The 15,731-nt window shown below is 44.8% G+C and overlaps 1 protein-coding gene across 3 annotated transcripts in view; it reads right to left on the reverse strand.

Annotated features, from left to right (window-relative positions):
• The window catches only part of THADA (THADA armadillo repeat containing), a 779,727-nt gene that overhangs the window by 311,886 nt on the left and 452,110 nt on the right, over nt 1-15,731 (reverse strand). The gene's annotated exons all lie outside the window — the stretch shown is intronic.

The following is a 15,731-nucleotide window of genomic DNA, read 5'->3' on the forward strand; positions in this document are numbered from 1 at the left end:
TCACTTGGGTTTCATTCACTTTTTTTTCCTGTCTAGAAAAGAAAAAAATATAGAGCACAAATATCTGAGCCTGAATTTATGAGAAAATTGACTTTGACGAGTGTGGAAAAGTCACATTGACATTCAGCTTCACAGCCCTTGGCTCCTGAGATTCACTAATCCAGATCATCCCGTCAGAAGTGCCCAACACCGCTGCATCTTATTGCAAGAGATCAATGAACTGGGCCACTGGGAATGATTTTGTATTGTTATTAAACATTATATTTAGCTCTACAATTTATATTTCTTGAATTTACTTATACTAACCTTTACTAATGGGATCCAAGCATATCATTCTCAAAGATGAAGGACTTCAAAGAGAACTGTCCATCTGTTAGCAAAGTAGAGTCTACAAAAACCTCTTGGCGCTAACAGAATGGTTGTCACCAATGGATGCACAGATTTATATGCTATCGCTTCTAAGTACAGGCATACCCCACTTTTAAGTACACAATGGGACCAGAGCATGTATGTAAAATGAAAATGTACTTAAAGTGAAACAATACCTTTTTTCACTTCTAGGGTTAAGTAGGGGGCCAGGGGCTGTATTTGGGGTATCAGGAGCTGTAGTTGAGGTCTCAGGGGCTGTAGTGGGGGTGTCAAGGGCACACTGGAACAGGGCGGGCTATGCTCTCGAAGCTTCAGCTCCTTCTAGTGCGGCTGCAAAATGTCTGTACAGTACTTGTAAGGCACTTTACACTCGGGGGTATGTCCTTACTCGCGAGTGTATGTAAAGTGAGTGTACTTAAAGCGGGGTATGCCTGTATTTGTGTTGGGCATTGGTGTAAAGGCCCTCTAATGCCTTCCAGTGCTTGCCTGGTGACCTTCTGTCCATGGAAGAAAGCTTTAGTTAATAAAGGAAATGCATAGCAGTTTATGAATTTACTTTCAGTATTATTGACATACAGTGCCTTGAAAAATAATTCATACCCCTTGAAATATTTATTTGTAAAAAATGTTGAAAACCGTTAATCATTTTCCTTCCACTTCACAATTATGTGCCACTTTGTGTTGGTCTATTACATAAAATGCCAATACAATGCATTTATGTTTTTGGTTGTAACATGGCAAAATGTGGAAAATGTCAATGGGGTATGAATACTTTTTCAAGGCACTGTACCTAAAAAAAAAATGTATAGCCATTGTTTTCTTGCTTTTTTGGATAGACCCTGCTAGGATTTTGTGTCCAGATTGGGGACTCTGGAATTGTTCTGGTGTGCTATGCAACCGAGACACAAAGTGATGGAAATGCAAAATTCTACAATTGTCATCAAATCTAGACATATTTCTTAATAGGGACACCTGATTCTGTGACAATCTCCTTCACTTTTTAAAGACTACCCGTCTTTTCCTTTCACATCTCCAAGTTAGGAAGTGAAGGAAAATTTCCCCAATGTTAAGTAAACGGTAAAAGATTGACATGGATTTTAGATTGGACTATACATATACAAAACAAATATAAAAAGATCCTGCACTAATACTAATATATACCGTATTTATCGGTGTATACCGCGCACTATTTTGCCCTAAAAATCATGGCGATATATATGCCAATACCCGCGCTGAGTTTGAATACTGCGCCGGCATATACCGAGCGCAGTACACTCGTGTATAGTCGGGCAGTCTCGGCTACACTCGCGCTCACGTCCTGTACGTCCAGGACGTCAGCGCGAGAGTAGCCGAGCATTGCCGACTATACGCTAGTGTACTGCGCTCGGTATATGCCGGCACAGTATTCAAACTCGGCGCGGGATTGCTGGAAACGAGCGGGGAGGACGCCGCAGAAGGACGCCGGACCCAACGAAGAGGACACCCGATGCCGCAGACGGACGCCGGACCCGACGAGGCCGCCGATGGATGCCGTGCAAGACACCAAACTGTAAGTACAAAAATCTTTTTTTCACAGGAATTTCTGGGCAAATTTAGGGGTGCGCGCTATACCCCAATAAATACGGTACTAGTAATACAAAAATAACGTCCTTCGGAGTAAAGGGCCAATCACAGCTGATCACAGTGTAAACAGGGTTTGCCGGTTATCGGCAGTCCTCTCCTCGTGCTGACAGAGCGTAAGGAGAGGGGAGAGGGTAAGCAGCAATCCACACAGGTGACATCTAGATTATAATCAGGGCACTGACCATCAGTGTTCTGATTATCAGTGCAGTCCCAACAGCGCCCATCAGTGCTTCCTGTCATTGCCTATCAGTGCTGCCAATCAATCAGTGCCCATCATTACCGCTTATCAGTGTTGCAGTTCAGTGTCCATCAGTGTCACATATCAGGGCCAACAATGCCGCCTACCAGTGCCCATCATTGCCACCTAACAGTGCCGCCCATCAATGCTCATCAGAGCCGCCTGAGTGTCCACCAGTGCTGCCTCATTAGTGTCCATCAGTGTTGCCTGTCAGTGTCGTATATAAGTGCTCATCATTGCCACCTAACAGTGTTGCCTCATCAGTGCCCCTCAGCACAGCCTCATCAGTGCCCGCCAGTGCTGCCTGTCAGTGCACATCAGTTCTGCCAATCAGTGCTCATCATTGCTGCCTATCAGTGTCCATCAGTGCCACCTATATGTGTCAAACTAATTATAATTTCATTTGGGTAGTGTTGCATGACAGCGTAATTGTCATTCAAAGTGCAACAGCACTGAAAGCTGAAAATCGGACGGTGAAAGTGCCCAGTAGGCAAGTGGTTAATGATACATTGCTCTTAAGTATACTGTTGCCCTTGATTGCGCACTGATAGGAATGCATTCATGGAAAAAAAAGTACAGTTACTGCAAAGTTCACTTTAAATGAATAGTTTTAGATGAAGTTCTTTAACTGGAAAGTTTGCTTAACCTTCTTTCTTCTCTCCTACTTTCAGATATTTATGGCTACGTTTGTGTTTATTTCAAACTTTTGCAAGCTGCTTTTGCAGCTGAAGGAGACAGAAATAAAATCCTCCTTCTGTGCAGTGTTAAATCTCCCCTACAGATTCTATTCCAGCTATCCTGATCTAAAATAAACACAGGACATTTTATTGCACTTAATAATATAAACATCAGACACTGACAGCTAGACTCTGTTAACTGTGTAATGGACTGCCAAGGGAAAGAGGCCAGTTGCCACAGGGAAGGAAGCTAGAACAAATGGTACATGGAGTGCATATAGAGTGTTTACATTTTGGTTTGGGGATTAAATCATATTGGGATAGTATATCATCCTTCCAGGGATTTGTGCTGCTCAGCGAGATGAATACGTGTGCTCTGCAAAACAACTTCAAACCTTTGTACAGTTGGCTACAGCTCCAGTACCGGTTAGATCTAGAAGCTGATGACATATCATCTACCATTTTTCTTGTTTGCAAAGTCTATGCAAATGTTCCTATCCTTAAAGCAGAACTAAAAACACAAATTTAAAGCATATTTAAACCAGTGCCTATTGTTTATGTTGGGAAGTAGACTTCGGTACCCTACAATCCCCCGAGGAGTGTCCCAAGACGTGGGAGGCATAATTCCGCTCATCGCGAAATGTCATGACACTGGAGAACTAGTTCAAGGTCATGTCTAGATGGTATTACACCCCACTGAGAATGGCAAAATACCTTCCCACATACCTTGCTCATTGCATTAGGGGATGATCAGACCCAGGTGATATGAAGCATATATGGTGGACGCGTGTCCCAAAGGTCAAACGCCTATGGATCTGAGTTTAATTCCTGGCTTCCATGCCAACATATGTAAAGACCCTTGGGAAACGTTGCCAAGTTGCATAAGCCTATATCAGGATTGACGAAGTGGAAACACGTACTAGCCACTTTTTTTTGGCCACGAAACACACAATTGTGAAGGCCTGGAAAACACCTCTCCTCTCATTTAAGGAGGTAAAACGACAGGTACATGGGACATTGGTAGAAGAAAAGCGTACAGTGATACTCAGATACCCAAAACTAATTTTTGTGAGCCCGGCCAATGCCTTTTTTGGACTCATAGAATCTCTATTGTGCTCAGCCAAGCGAACCATGGACTCTCCCCTCCCTTTCTTCTATTTTGTCTTTCCTCTTTTGTTTTCTTCTGTTCCATCCTGTCCATCACTGTCAGTTGCCCTCATGTTGGGCAAACCTATCGCGTCTGTTTTCTTGAGGTGATAAATTTTGTTTGCGCCATTTACTCTACTCCTGTTGAATATTGCACAGGTGGGTTCTTGTGATAACCCTCTTAACCTTGGCCTGGCCCTAGGGCTTACATTAAATATACTGGTCAATCTCAGGTGCCGCTTTGATTATTGAATTTGTTGTGCTCTATGAACCTTTAGGTTTTTGTGCTACCTATTCCCTGGGTATCTGACTGTCCCAAAACTATCACCCCTAGCACCAAAGTCAAAAGTCTCGGTGTCATATTCGACACCCACATGACAATGGATGCACAAATAGGGTCAGTAGTCAGCGGATCGCACCATCTGCTGCGCTTACTACGCAGACTCACGCCCTTTATCCCGAAAGAGGACATTGCAGTCGTGGTGGGAACAATCATCAATTCCAGACTTGACTATGCAAATGCCTTCTATCTCGGACTCCCCAAATACCAAATCACTCGCATGCAAGTCGTTCAAAATACAGCCGCTCGATTAGTGATCGGCAAAAAACCATGGGAATCAATCTCACCTTCACTGAGATCCCTTCATTGGTTGCCAGTTAAAGACAGACTCACTTTCAAGGCACTCTGCCTAATGCATAAGTGTATTCAAGGTAACGCTCCCCAATATATATGCGAAAAAATAAAAGCCCATAACCCCAATCGCATTCTGCGATCCACCAATCAAAGCCTACTCCAGATACCCAAAGCCAGATACAAGTCCAAAGGAGATCGAAGATTTGCAGTCCAGGGACCTCGACTGTGGAACGCTCTACCAACCGCCATCCGATTGGAGTTAGACCACTTGGCCTTCAGGAGAAAGATTAAAACCCATCTCTTCTGAGGTCAAGAGGTTTCCTTACCCGAGAATGGATACAGCGCCCAGAGGCGATTCAGTTCGCATGTGTTGCGCTATATAAGTTTCTCACTCACTCACTTGTTTTCCTGTGGTTATATTGGCATCCTAATTTTATATATGTTTTGGAATATGATATATAAAATGGGCCTATTTAAATTGTGGCATGGACAGCCTGGTTTTATGATCCTTACCACTATCGGCCCTGATGTCTGTTGACTGTTCTCTTCTGTCAATAAAAATATTGTGTAAAAAAAGTGGACCACAATAAAATCTCTAGCATGCATGTGGTCTGATTACAGCTCCATTGCATTATGCCACGTATACAGTGAAAAAGTGCTTGGCCTCATAGCCTCTCTTAACAGCAGTCGGCAGCTATTCTATAGTCATGGAGAAACATCTGCACATGCACAGTCAGTACCTGACCGGCTTACTGATGATCTTCCACAATACAATTAGACACATTATCAGGGTTTTGTATAGCACTGTATTCACAGCTATCACAACTGATCCCTAAGTTTGTGACACTGTTTTTGTTTTTTTTAGAAATAAGAGGACTGAAAAATGTTAAGGTCGATGAGCTAGTTGTGTCCTTCCAAAAACTATTAAATGATTGTGCAATGCAGATTCAACACATGTTCAATGATGAGGCAAGTATATAAGACAGTACAAGATGCATGAGATATGTTTACGGCCAAATGAACCGATGATCTTCATGTCTCACATATCCATCAGCCAGCTGCTTCCAAGAGAAACCAGCACCTACCTCACTGCTTACCGTAGCATTAGGTTAGCGGAGAGGAACTGTGCTTGCCCATTAGGTATTAATACAAATGCTTGGCTGATCCGAGTGTGCATGTTTATAGTAGGATTTTGTTGTGCTTAAATACCCAACAACCTTCTATAGCCAGGACACCATGAAAATAACTCAGGGGTTAGCTCTAACTCGAGTCACTAGAACTGACTGTCCTGTCCAGCCATTACATGGAAAAGCATGGGATGCACAGTTTGTTTTTTAGTAAACCTACCAGCAGCTGTGGGCAAGGCTTTGTTCCTGGGAAAACCACATTTATACACAACGGGATGTCCCGGCAAGTTTGAAAAGCTGTGGTTATTGTGGCTAGATACTCAAGGCCTTAGCCCAAGGGAGCTGGTATACCAGGGAATGTTTATGTGTCCGAACAGACCATAAAGATCTGAGAATTATTTTTTGATTTAGATGATTATATGAGATTTTGTTGCACTTTGGGGGTGATAGAGTTATATCTGCACTGTGCTAGTATAGCTTTTAACCACTTCAGCCCCGGACCATTTGGATGCACAAAGACCAGAGCACTTTTTGCGATTCGGCACGGTGTTGCTTTAACTGACAATTGCGCGGTCATGCAACGTGGCTCCCAAACAAAATGGATGTCCTTTTTTTCCCCACAAATAGAGCTTTCTTTTGGTGGTATTTGATCACCTTTGCGGTTTTTATTTTTTGTGCTATAAACTAAAATAGAGCGACAATTTTGAAAAAAAAGCTATATTTTTTACTTTTTGCTATATTAAATATCCCACAAATAAATTATATATATATATATATATATATATATATATATATATATATATATATATATATATATATATATATATATATATATATATATATATATATATATATATATATATAAATATTTTTCCTCAGTTTAGGCCAATATGTATTCTTTTATATTCTTATTCCGTGTTCATCCGATCCCCCCATAGGGGAGAGCGGAGAAAAGACAGGGCGGTCCCTGCACAGTGTGCGGGGACCGCCCTGTCATCCGCCGGCTCAGCGGGGAACAACGGAGCGATCCCCGCTGAGCATACGGAGGTTCATTACTGATCCACCCCGTGTGAAAGGGGCCTAAGGAGTAGTGCCCCTATTAGTTGGAGTAATTGTATCCCATCATTGGTATCGGTGAAAGAAATTGTGCCCCCTTGTTGGTGTCAGTGGGAAGAATAGTGCCTCATATCAGTGGGAGGAATAAAGCCCCAAGGGCCGGATAAAGGCTAGCAAAGGGCCACATCTGGCCCTCAGGCCGCAGTTTGGAGACCCCTGGTTTACTACAATAAACATTTTCCTGATCTAAAAAAAAACTACCAGCAGCTAAAATTAGGGAAAGGGGATGATAAATAAAGATAAATAGACTGGCAAATAAAGTGAGAGTGGCAGTTAAGCTAGGGTTACATGACACCATAACCCAAAAGGAGTTGCCCCCTCGCAAACCTACTTACCCATAATAGTAAATGATCCTGTCCTTACACAAGACAAGTGCCCAGTGGTCAGCGCTCTCTTTAGTCACTCCATTAATCCGGCTCAGGTGACCTTGGCTTTGGACAACACTGATTAGCTTGGAAAAGACAGATTTGCAACCTCTCGCCTTTGAATGTTACTTCCAGAGGTGATGGTGATATTTCGGACATTCTGTGTCTCCAAAAACTCATAATCACATCTGGCCGCAATTAAGAAAGCTTCACTTAACAAAGGTGTTACTCTCTTCTGTTTAAATGAGTGATGCCATCAAAAGGAAGTTCACTAGCAGTGTCATGACTTGCTGCAAATTTATATAAGCAGTTACTAGAAAGGAGAGAGACAATACAGGAGATAAAGACAGCGGCTTATAGATGGCCGAGAAATGAATCCCAAAAATAAAAACAGTTAAAACATGAGTAATTTCATACAAACTGACACCCACATGAAAGAAGATGCCTGTGGTTAGTAGAAGCTGTGTTTATATGAACAAAAAACAGTTTACAGGAGGAGAAATGTTCCCCGTGTATTTCTTAGGTCATGTCACCTTTACCGCAGAGTATCAGCTGGAAGATATAAAGATTAAAAAACATACAACTATAGCTAAAGCTTCAATACTTCCATGTTGTTTAAAACCTCATTTTCTATCTGCACCCAAATAAAAAACATTGAATGGAATCTTTTTCTCTTTTAACCACTTCAGCCCCGGACCATTTGTCTGGTTAAAGACCAGGCCACTATTTGTGATTCTGCACTGCGTCGCTTTAACGGACAATTGCGCGGTGGTGGCGACGTGGCTCCCAAACAAAATTGGCATCCTTTTTTCCCCACAAATAGAGCTTTTCTTTGGTGGTATTTGATCACCTCTGCGTTTTTTATTTTTTTGCGCTATAAACAAAAATAGAGCGACAATTTTGAAAAAAAAATCATTTTTTTTTGCTTTAATAAATATCCCCCCACCCCCCCAAAAAAAAAAAAAATTGTATTTCCCCGAGTTTAGGCCGATACTGTACGTATTCTTCTAAATATTTTTGGTAAAAACAAAAAAAGCAATACGCGTTTATTGATTGGTTTGTGCAAAAGTTATAGCGTCTACAAAATTGGGGATAGTTTTATGGCATTTTTATTAATATTTTTTTTTTACTAGTAATAGCGGCGATCTGCAATTTTTATCGTGACTGCGACATTATGGCGGACACATCAGACACTTGACACCATTGGAATTTTACAGCGACCAGTACTATAAAAATGCACTGTTACTGTAAAAATGACACTGGCGGTGAAGGGGTTAACCTGTGGGCCGGGGCGCTGAAGGGATTAAGTGTGACTAGGGAGTGCTTGTAACTGTTAGGTGGCGTGGCTTGTCGAGATACAGGAACACGATCAGTGACAGTGTCACCTAGGCAGAACGGGGAGATGTTGTGTTCACACTAACATCTCCCCGTTCTTCTGCTCTGTGATCCGTTCGCGGGGCACCATTGGCGGCTCTCCCTGTCAGAGGGGGGGGGTGTTGTGCTGATAATCAGCACATTGATTACCAGCACAGCCCCCATCAAATATATCAGCTGCCAATTAGTGCCCAGTAGCTGCCAGATAGTGTCCCATCATAACCTCATGTCAGTGTCCAATAAAGTGCCAATCAGTGCCCACCACAGAGCACATCAGTGCCCACCATAGTGCAGTGGCGGTTCGTCCATAGAGGGCGCTGGAGCGCCGCCCCCTCTGGCTCTCACCGCCACTGAGTCAAATAACATAGATTCATGCATTGCACGAATCTATGTTATTTTCGCCGCTGCCGCTGTTATTCAGATGGTCGGCGCTCAATTTCCGGCCATCTGAATAACGCCAGCTGGTTGGCTGTAGGGAAATGTCTATCAAAGCCAGCGGCTCTGATAGGCTTTCCCAATACAGCCCTCGGGTCCCGGAAGCTTATTCTCGGAGCGCACAGACTGTACGCCCCTTGAATAAGATGACAGGCGTCTCAGCCAATCAGGTTGGCCGGTTCTGGCTACCAGTAACCTGATTGGCTGAGACGCCTGTCAGTCATCGAGGGCGGGAGAAGACATCGTGGGACGTGGATGCCTAAAACCAGTAAGGTAAGTGCCGGGCGGAGGGGGAAGAAAGCAATTTACAGGGCACAGTGGGGACAATTGGCACAGTGGTGACCATTAAAGGGCACAGTGGTGACAATGTATGGCACAGTGGCTGCGTTTAATGGCATGGCACAGTGGTGACAATGCATGGCACAGTGGTGACAATGGATGGCACAGTAGCTGCGTTTAATGGCATGGCACAGTGGTGACAATGGATGGCACAGTGGCTGCGTTTAATGGCATGGCACAGTGGTGACAATGGATGGCACAGTGACTGCGTTTAATTGCATGGCACAGTGGTGACAATGTATGGCACAGTGGCTGCGTTTAATGGCATGGCACAGTGGTGACAATGGATGGCACAGTGACTGCGTTTAATGGCATGGCACAGTGGTGACAATGTATGGCACAGTGGCTGTGTTTAATGGCATGGCACAGTGGTGACAATGCATGGCACAGTGGTGACAATGGATGGCACAGTAGCTGCGTTTAATGGCATGGCACAGTGGTGACAATGGATGGCACAGTGACTGCGTTTAATGGCATGGCACAGTGGTGCGAATTGATGGCACAGTGACTGCATTTGACGGCATGGCACAGTGACTGCGTTTAATGGCATGGCACAGTGGTGCAAATTGATGGCACAGTGGCTGCATTTGATGGCATGGCACAGTGGTGCAAATTGATGGCACAGTGGCTGCGTTTGATGGCATGTAACAGTGGCTGCGTTTGGGCACAGTGAGACTGCAATTTTTTTTTTCCTTTGCGCCCCCCCCAAAAATTTTGAGCACCAGCCGCCACTGTCATAGTGCCAGTGTCCATCACAGTGCCAATCAGTGCCCAGTATTAAAACCTGTCAGTACCTGCCCAATCAGTGCTGCCCATCAGTGCAATCTATTAGTGTCCATCAATGCCACCTGTCAGTGCCAATCAGTGCTACACATCAGTGCCTGTCAGTGCCACCTGTCATTGCCCACCAGTGCTGCATATTAGTGCCGCCTGTCAGTGCCCATCAGTGCCACCTGTCAATGCCGCCTGTCAGTGCCCATCAGTGCTGCATATCAGTGCCCATCAAGTCTACATATCAGTACCTCCTCATCAGTGCCACCTTATCAGTGCCCATCAGTGAAGGAGAAAACATTTTTTTTATAACAGAAACTAAGAAAAACGTTTTTGTTTTTTTTTAATCTGTATTTTTTAGTTTGTTTAGAAAAAAAATAAAACCCCCAGAGGTGATCAAACACCACCAAAAGAAAGCTCTATTTGTGGGAAGAAAATGATAAAAATGTAGTTCGGGTACAGTGGTGTATGACCGCGCAATTGTCATTTAAAGTGCGACAACCCTGAAAGCTGAAAATTGTCCTGGGCAGGAAGGGGCGAAAGTGCCCTGTATTGAAGTGGTTAAAGTCAACAGCTACAGTATTTGTAAGGGATTTACAATGTAAGCCCTGGTTCACACTGGGTACGATTTGTAACGATTTGAGATGCGATTTGACATGTCAAATCGCATCTCAAATCGGCGGCAATTGTCGGCAATGGCACTGTCCTAATCAGTGCGACGCCGCATCTACGATTTCAAAAAGTAGTTCCTGTACTACTTTTTGCGATTTCGGGCCGCGATTTACATTAAATTGCGGCCGAAATCGCGGCAAATCGCGGAAAAATCGCGGCCGCGAAATCGCGGTAAAATCGCGCATTTTACCGCGATTTTGAATTCGCAGCAGTGTGAACCTAGGCTAAAGAGAACTTCAATTCCACAGTATTAGATATCGGAGAATTCTTCATTACCCAATTATATTTAGGCACGTTTTAAAAAAAAATAAACGCACTATGGGTTGTTTTGGCAACTTGAAACCCTTCCATCTGCTTATGACATTTACATGTTTGACTGGGATTTACATTTAAGGGTTGTTTGACCTGCAGGTGGAATTCTGGAGACTGCGCACTTTGCAAAGTGCAGTTACTCCAGCTTAGTAAATGAGCAAAAGTTCTGCCGACTTCCATCATCCAATCATGTACAAGCAAACATGCTGTTATTTATTTTATTTTCCTTGCGTGTGATTGGGTATTCTTTGCAAAGTGAAGCTTTACATCATTTACTAAGCTCTGGAGCAACTGCACTTGCAAAGTACACAGTCTATTTGCCTTTGGTAAATCAAGCCCAAATTCTACCTAAACTACAACACAAATGCAATGAGCAGAAAAAAAAAGCCCAGCAGGCTACAGATATAACACAGCTATTTGCGGTCGCAGACATGTCTGATAAACAGTGTGTTTGTGGAATGAGAAGGCCAAAGGCCAGCCGTGTGTGTTGACAGCATGCAGCTTAGGGCTCCGGACCATACATGAAACACCTTTCTGTCTGCTGAGGAACAAGAATGATGAACACAAGCTCCATTATATAACACAACTTTTAATTCTTGCCGTTTGGCTTGTCATCTTTTTATTGTTTCTAAGATTTAAAACAGGAGATGATTTTTTTATTTTTTGCAAGTTTCTGGGGCCAGAATGTTAGCATTCCATTTTTGGGGGATCCCAGCTGTAAGTTTTAAACCATTTAAAAAAAAAAAATTACATATATATACACCGTATTTATCGGCAAAATCGTGGGTGCGCGGTATACGCCGATACCCGCTTTCCCGCGCCAAGTTTTGAATACTGCGCCGACATATACCGAGCGCAGTACACTCGGGTATAGTCGGGCAGTCTCGGCACCTTCCGCGCTCACGTCCTGGACGTACAGGACGTCAGCGCGGGTAGCCGAGCATTGCCGACAATACACGAGTGTACTGCGCTCTGTATATGTCGGCGCAGTATTCAAACTCAGTGCGGGAAACGAGCGGGGAGGACCCCGCAGAAGGACGCCGAAGAGGACACCGGACCCGCCACAGAAGGACACCCGAAGCCGCAGAAGGACGCCGGACCCGCCGAAGAGGACACCCGAAGCCGCAGACGAACGCCGGACCCGACGAGGCCGCCGATGGACGCCACGCAAGACACCAAAACTGTAAGTACAAAAAAAAACGTTTTTTCTGCAGGATTCGTGTCAACTTTGGGGGTGCGCGGTATACGCGGGAGCGCGTTATACCGCAATAAATACGGTATATATATATATATATATTTCAATAGAATCCAATTGCCAAAATATAATATCTGCCAAATTGGGTGCTGCCAAGACTTTTAGGCCACAGAGCAAGGATCTACAAACTTACTAAACAAAGGGTCAGTTAACTGTCCTTTAAGGTTTAGGGGGGCTGGACTGTGGGATTAGAAAACACCTTGGCATCAGTGGAAGTAAACAGTGGCTCATTGTTGGTTTTAGTGGGAGGAATAGTGCCCCATTATTGGTATCAGTGGGAGAAATGGTGCATTTCTGTTGGTAGTTAGGGGAGTAATGGTTTCCCATCATCGGTGTCAGTGGGAGGAACGGTGCCCCATCATTGGTGTCAGTGGGAGGAACGGTACCCCATCATTTGCATCAGTGGGAGAAAGGGTGCCCCATCTGTGTCAGTGGGAGGAATGGTGCTCCATCATTGGTGTCAATGGGAGGAATGGTGCCACATCATTGGGAGCAATGGTGCCCCATCACTGGTGTCAGTGGGAGGAATGGTGCTCCATCATTGGTGTCAGTGGGAGGAATGGTGCTCCATCATTGGTGTCAGTGGGAGGAATGGTGCTCCATCATTGGTGTCAGTGGGAGGAATGGTGCTCCATCATTTGTGTCTGTGGGAGGAATGGTGCCCCATCATTGGTGTCAGTGGGAGGAATGGTGCCCCATCATTTGTGTCAGTGGGAGGAATGGTGCCCCATCATTCGTGTCTGTGGGAGGAATGGTGTCCCATCATTGGTGTCAGTGGGAGGAATGGTGCCCCATCATTTGTGTCAGTGGGAGGAATGGTGCCCCATCATTCGTGTCTGTGGGAGGAATGGTGCCCCATCATTTGTGTCAGTGGGAGGAATGGTGCCCCATCATTCGTGTCTGTGGGAGGAATGGTGCCCCATCATTTGTGTCTGTGGGAGGAATGGTGACCCATCATGCGTGTCTGTGGGAGGAATGGTGCTCCATCATTGGTGTCAATAGAAGAAATGGTGCCTCAAGGCCTGGAAAAAGGCAAGCAAAGGGCCACGGTTTGGAGACCCCTGCCATAGAGCAGAGGGTTTAGCGAGATCAGGATGTTTCTTGTTGTTCAACATTCTCACTGTTCTTAGAGTAGCAAAGTTTAATTATAGATACAGATAAAACCCACAGGACATTTTTGCAAAAACCTCAATAGAATCCCTCATTACTCATCTGAGAAAAAAAAAAAATCAAGCTTTTGTTCTGCTATTATTTTTTCTTTTAACTGAAATGTGGCAACTGACCATTCTAGGCAATTATTTATATGTGTAAGGGCAAACATAGCATGATATTTGGACAGGCGATCAGACTGGTTTTCTGGATCTCATCACCTCACTTAGCTGTTCAGCGAGGGACATCACATGCGAGGGACATCACATGCGAGGGACATCACATGCGAGGGACATCACATGCGAGGGACATCACATGCCGCCTTTAAAGCTTTCTTATGTGTTGGAATGACACTATGCTATTAGAAGAAGTCCTATATGATCAGTGTATCTGCATTGATTCCAAGACATTTTTGGGCCATTGCTATGCTTGTCTGATCCGTCTGTCCAGGCTGTGCAGTGTCATCCTGAACCACCAAGGCTGCAATATACACTATGGGGCAGATTCAGGTAGAACTTACGCCGACGTATCTGTTGATACGCCACGTAAGTTCTAGGATGCCCTGTCGTATCTATGCGCCATATTCTGAAAACCAGATACGCCTGAATTCTGGCTCCATCCGACCGACGTAAGTCTCCTACGCCGTCGTATCTTGGGTGCATATTTACGCTGGCCGCTAGGGGCACTTACGTTGATTTACACGTCAAATATGTAAATGACCTAGATACGCCAATTCACAAACGTACTTTCGCCCGTCACAGTAAGCTACGCCGTTTACGTAAGGCATACGTCCGGCGTATAGTTATCCCTCATAAAGCAGGGGTAAGTCATGTTAAGGTATGGGCGCGGGAACAGCGGTGTATTTTACGTCGTTTACGTAAGTCGTACGTGAATGGGGCTGGGCGTAGGTTATGTTCACGTTGTACGCATTGAGCCATCGGATCTCAGGGAGGATATGCAACGTGTTTCTGAGCATGCGCGCGCATGTGCCGTTCGATCGGCCCTTCATTTACATGGGGTCACGGTTAATTATAATACAGCACGCCCACTACCTGCCTACTTTGAATTAGGCAGGCTTACGCCGGCCTATTTACGCTACGCCGCCGTAACTTAGGGAGCAAGTGCTTTGTGAATACTGTACTTGCCTCTCTATGTTACGTCGGCGTAGCGCATATGAGATGTGCTACGCCCGCTCAAAAATACGCCGCGGTACGTGAATCTAGCCCTATATTGTTAAAAGTATTGGGACACCTGCCTTTACATGGACATGAACTTTATTGGCATCCCAGTCTTAGTCTGTAGGGTTCAATATTGAGTTGGCCCAACCTTTGCAGTTATAACAGCTTCAACTCTTCTGGGAAGGCTGTCCACAAGGTTTAGGGAATGTTTTACTATTCTTCCAGAAGCGCATTTGGGAAGTCAGACACTGATGTTGGATGAGAAGACTTGGCTCGCATTCATCCCAAAGGTGTTCTATCAGATTGAGGACTCTGTGCAGGCCAGTCAAATTCCTCCACCCCAAACTCGCTCATCCATGTCTTTATGGACCTTGCTTTGTGCACTGGTGCGCAGTCATGTTGGAACACGAAGGGGCCATCCCCAAACTGTTCCCACAATGTTGGGAGCATAAAATTGTCCAAAATATCTTGGTATGCTGACGCCTTAAAGGGGTTGTAAAAGTTCATGTTTTTTTACCAAACTTCAGACGATTAGCGGCCCCCCAGCCCCCAAGTTTACTTACATGAGCCCTCGAAAGTCCCACGTCGTGAACGCGCAGGCTTCTCGACCGGGCTTTTCGGCTCTTCTCGGCTCATTCATTGGATGATTGATAGCAGCGCAGCCATTGGTTCCTGCTGCAGTCAATCAAAATAATGACGCAGCGTGTCGGGGGGGGGGGGTGGCGGTGCCGAGTTATACAGCCCGCGGCTATAGCCGCCAACTGTATCACGGGGTGACACCTGCAAGCTAACCCTTTTAGGAGAGCGCTTCCCAGAACCGGGGTTAGCTGATGCGGGGAGGAGCCGAGACAGCCATCAAGGGACCCCAGGAGACGTGGATCGAGGCCACTCTGTGCAAAACAAACTGCACAGTGGAGGTAAGAATGACATGTTTGTTATTTAAAAAATAAA

This window comes from Rana temporaria, chromosome 4 (assembly GCF_905171775.1).
Source record: "Rana temporaria chromosome 4, aRanTem1.1, whole genome shotgun sequence".
In the NCBI taxonomy this organism is placed as follows: domain Eukaryota; kingdom Metazoa; phylum Chordata; class Amphibia; order Anura; family Ranidae; genus Rana; species Rana temporaria.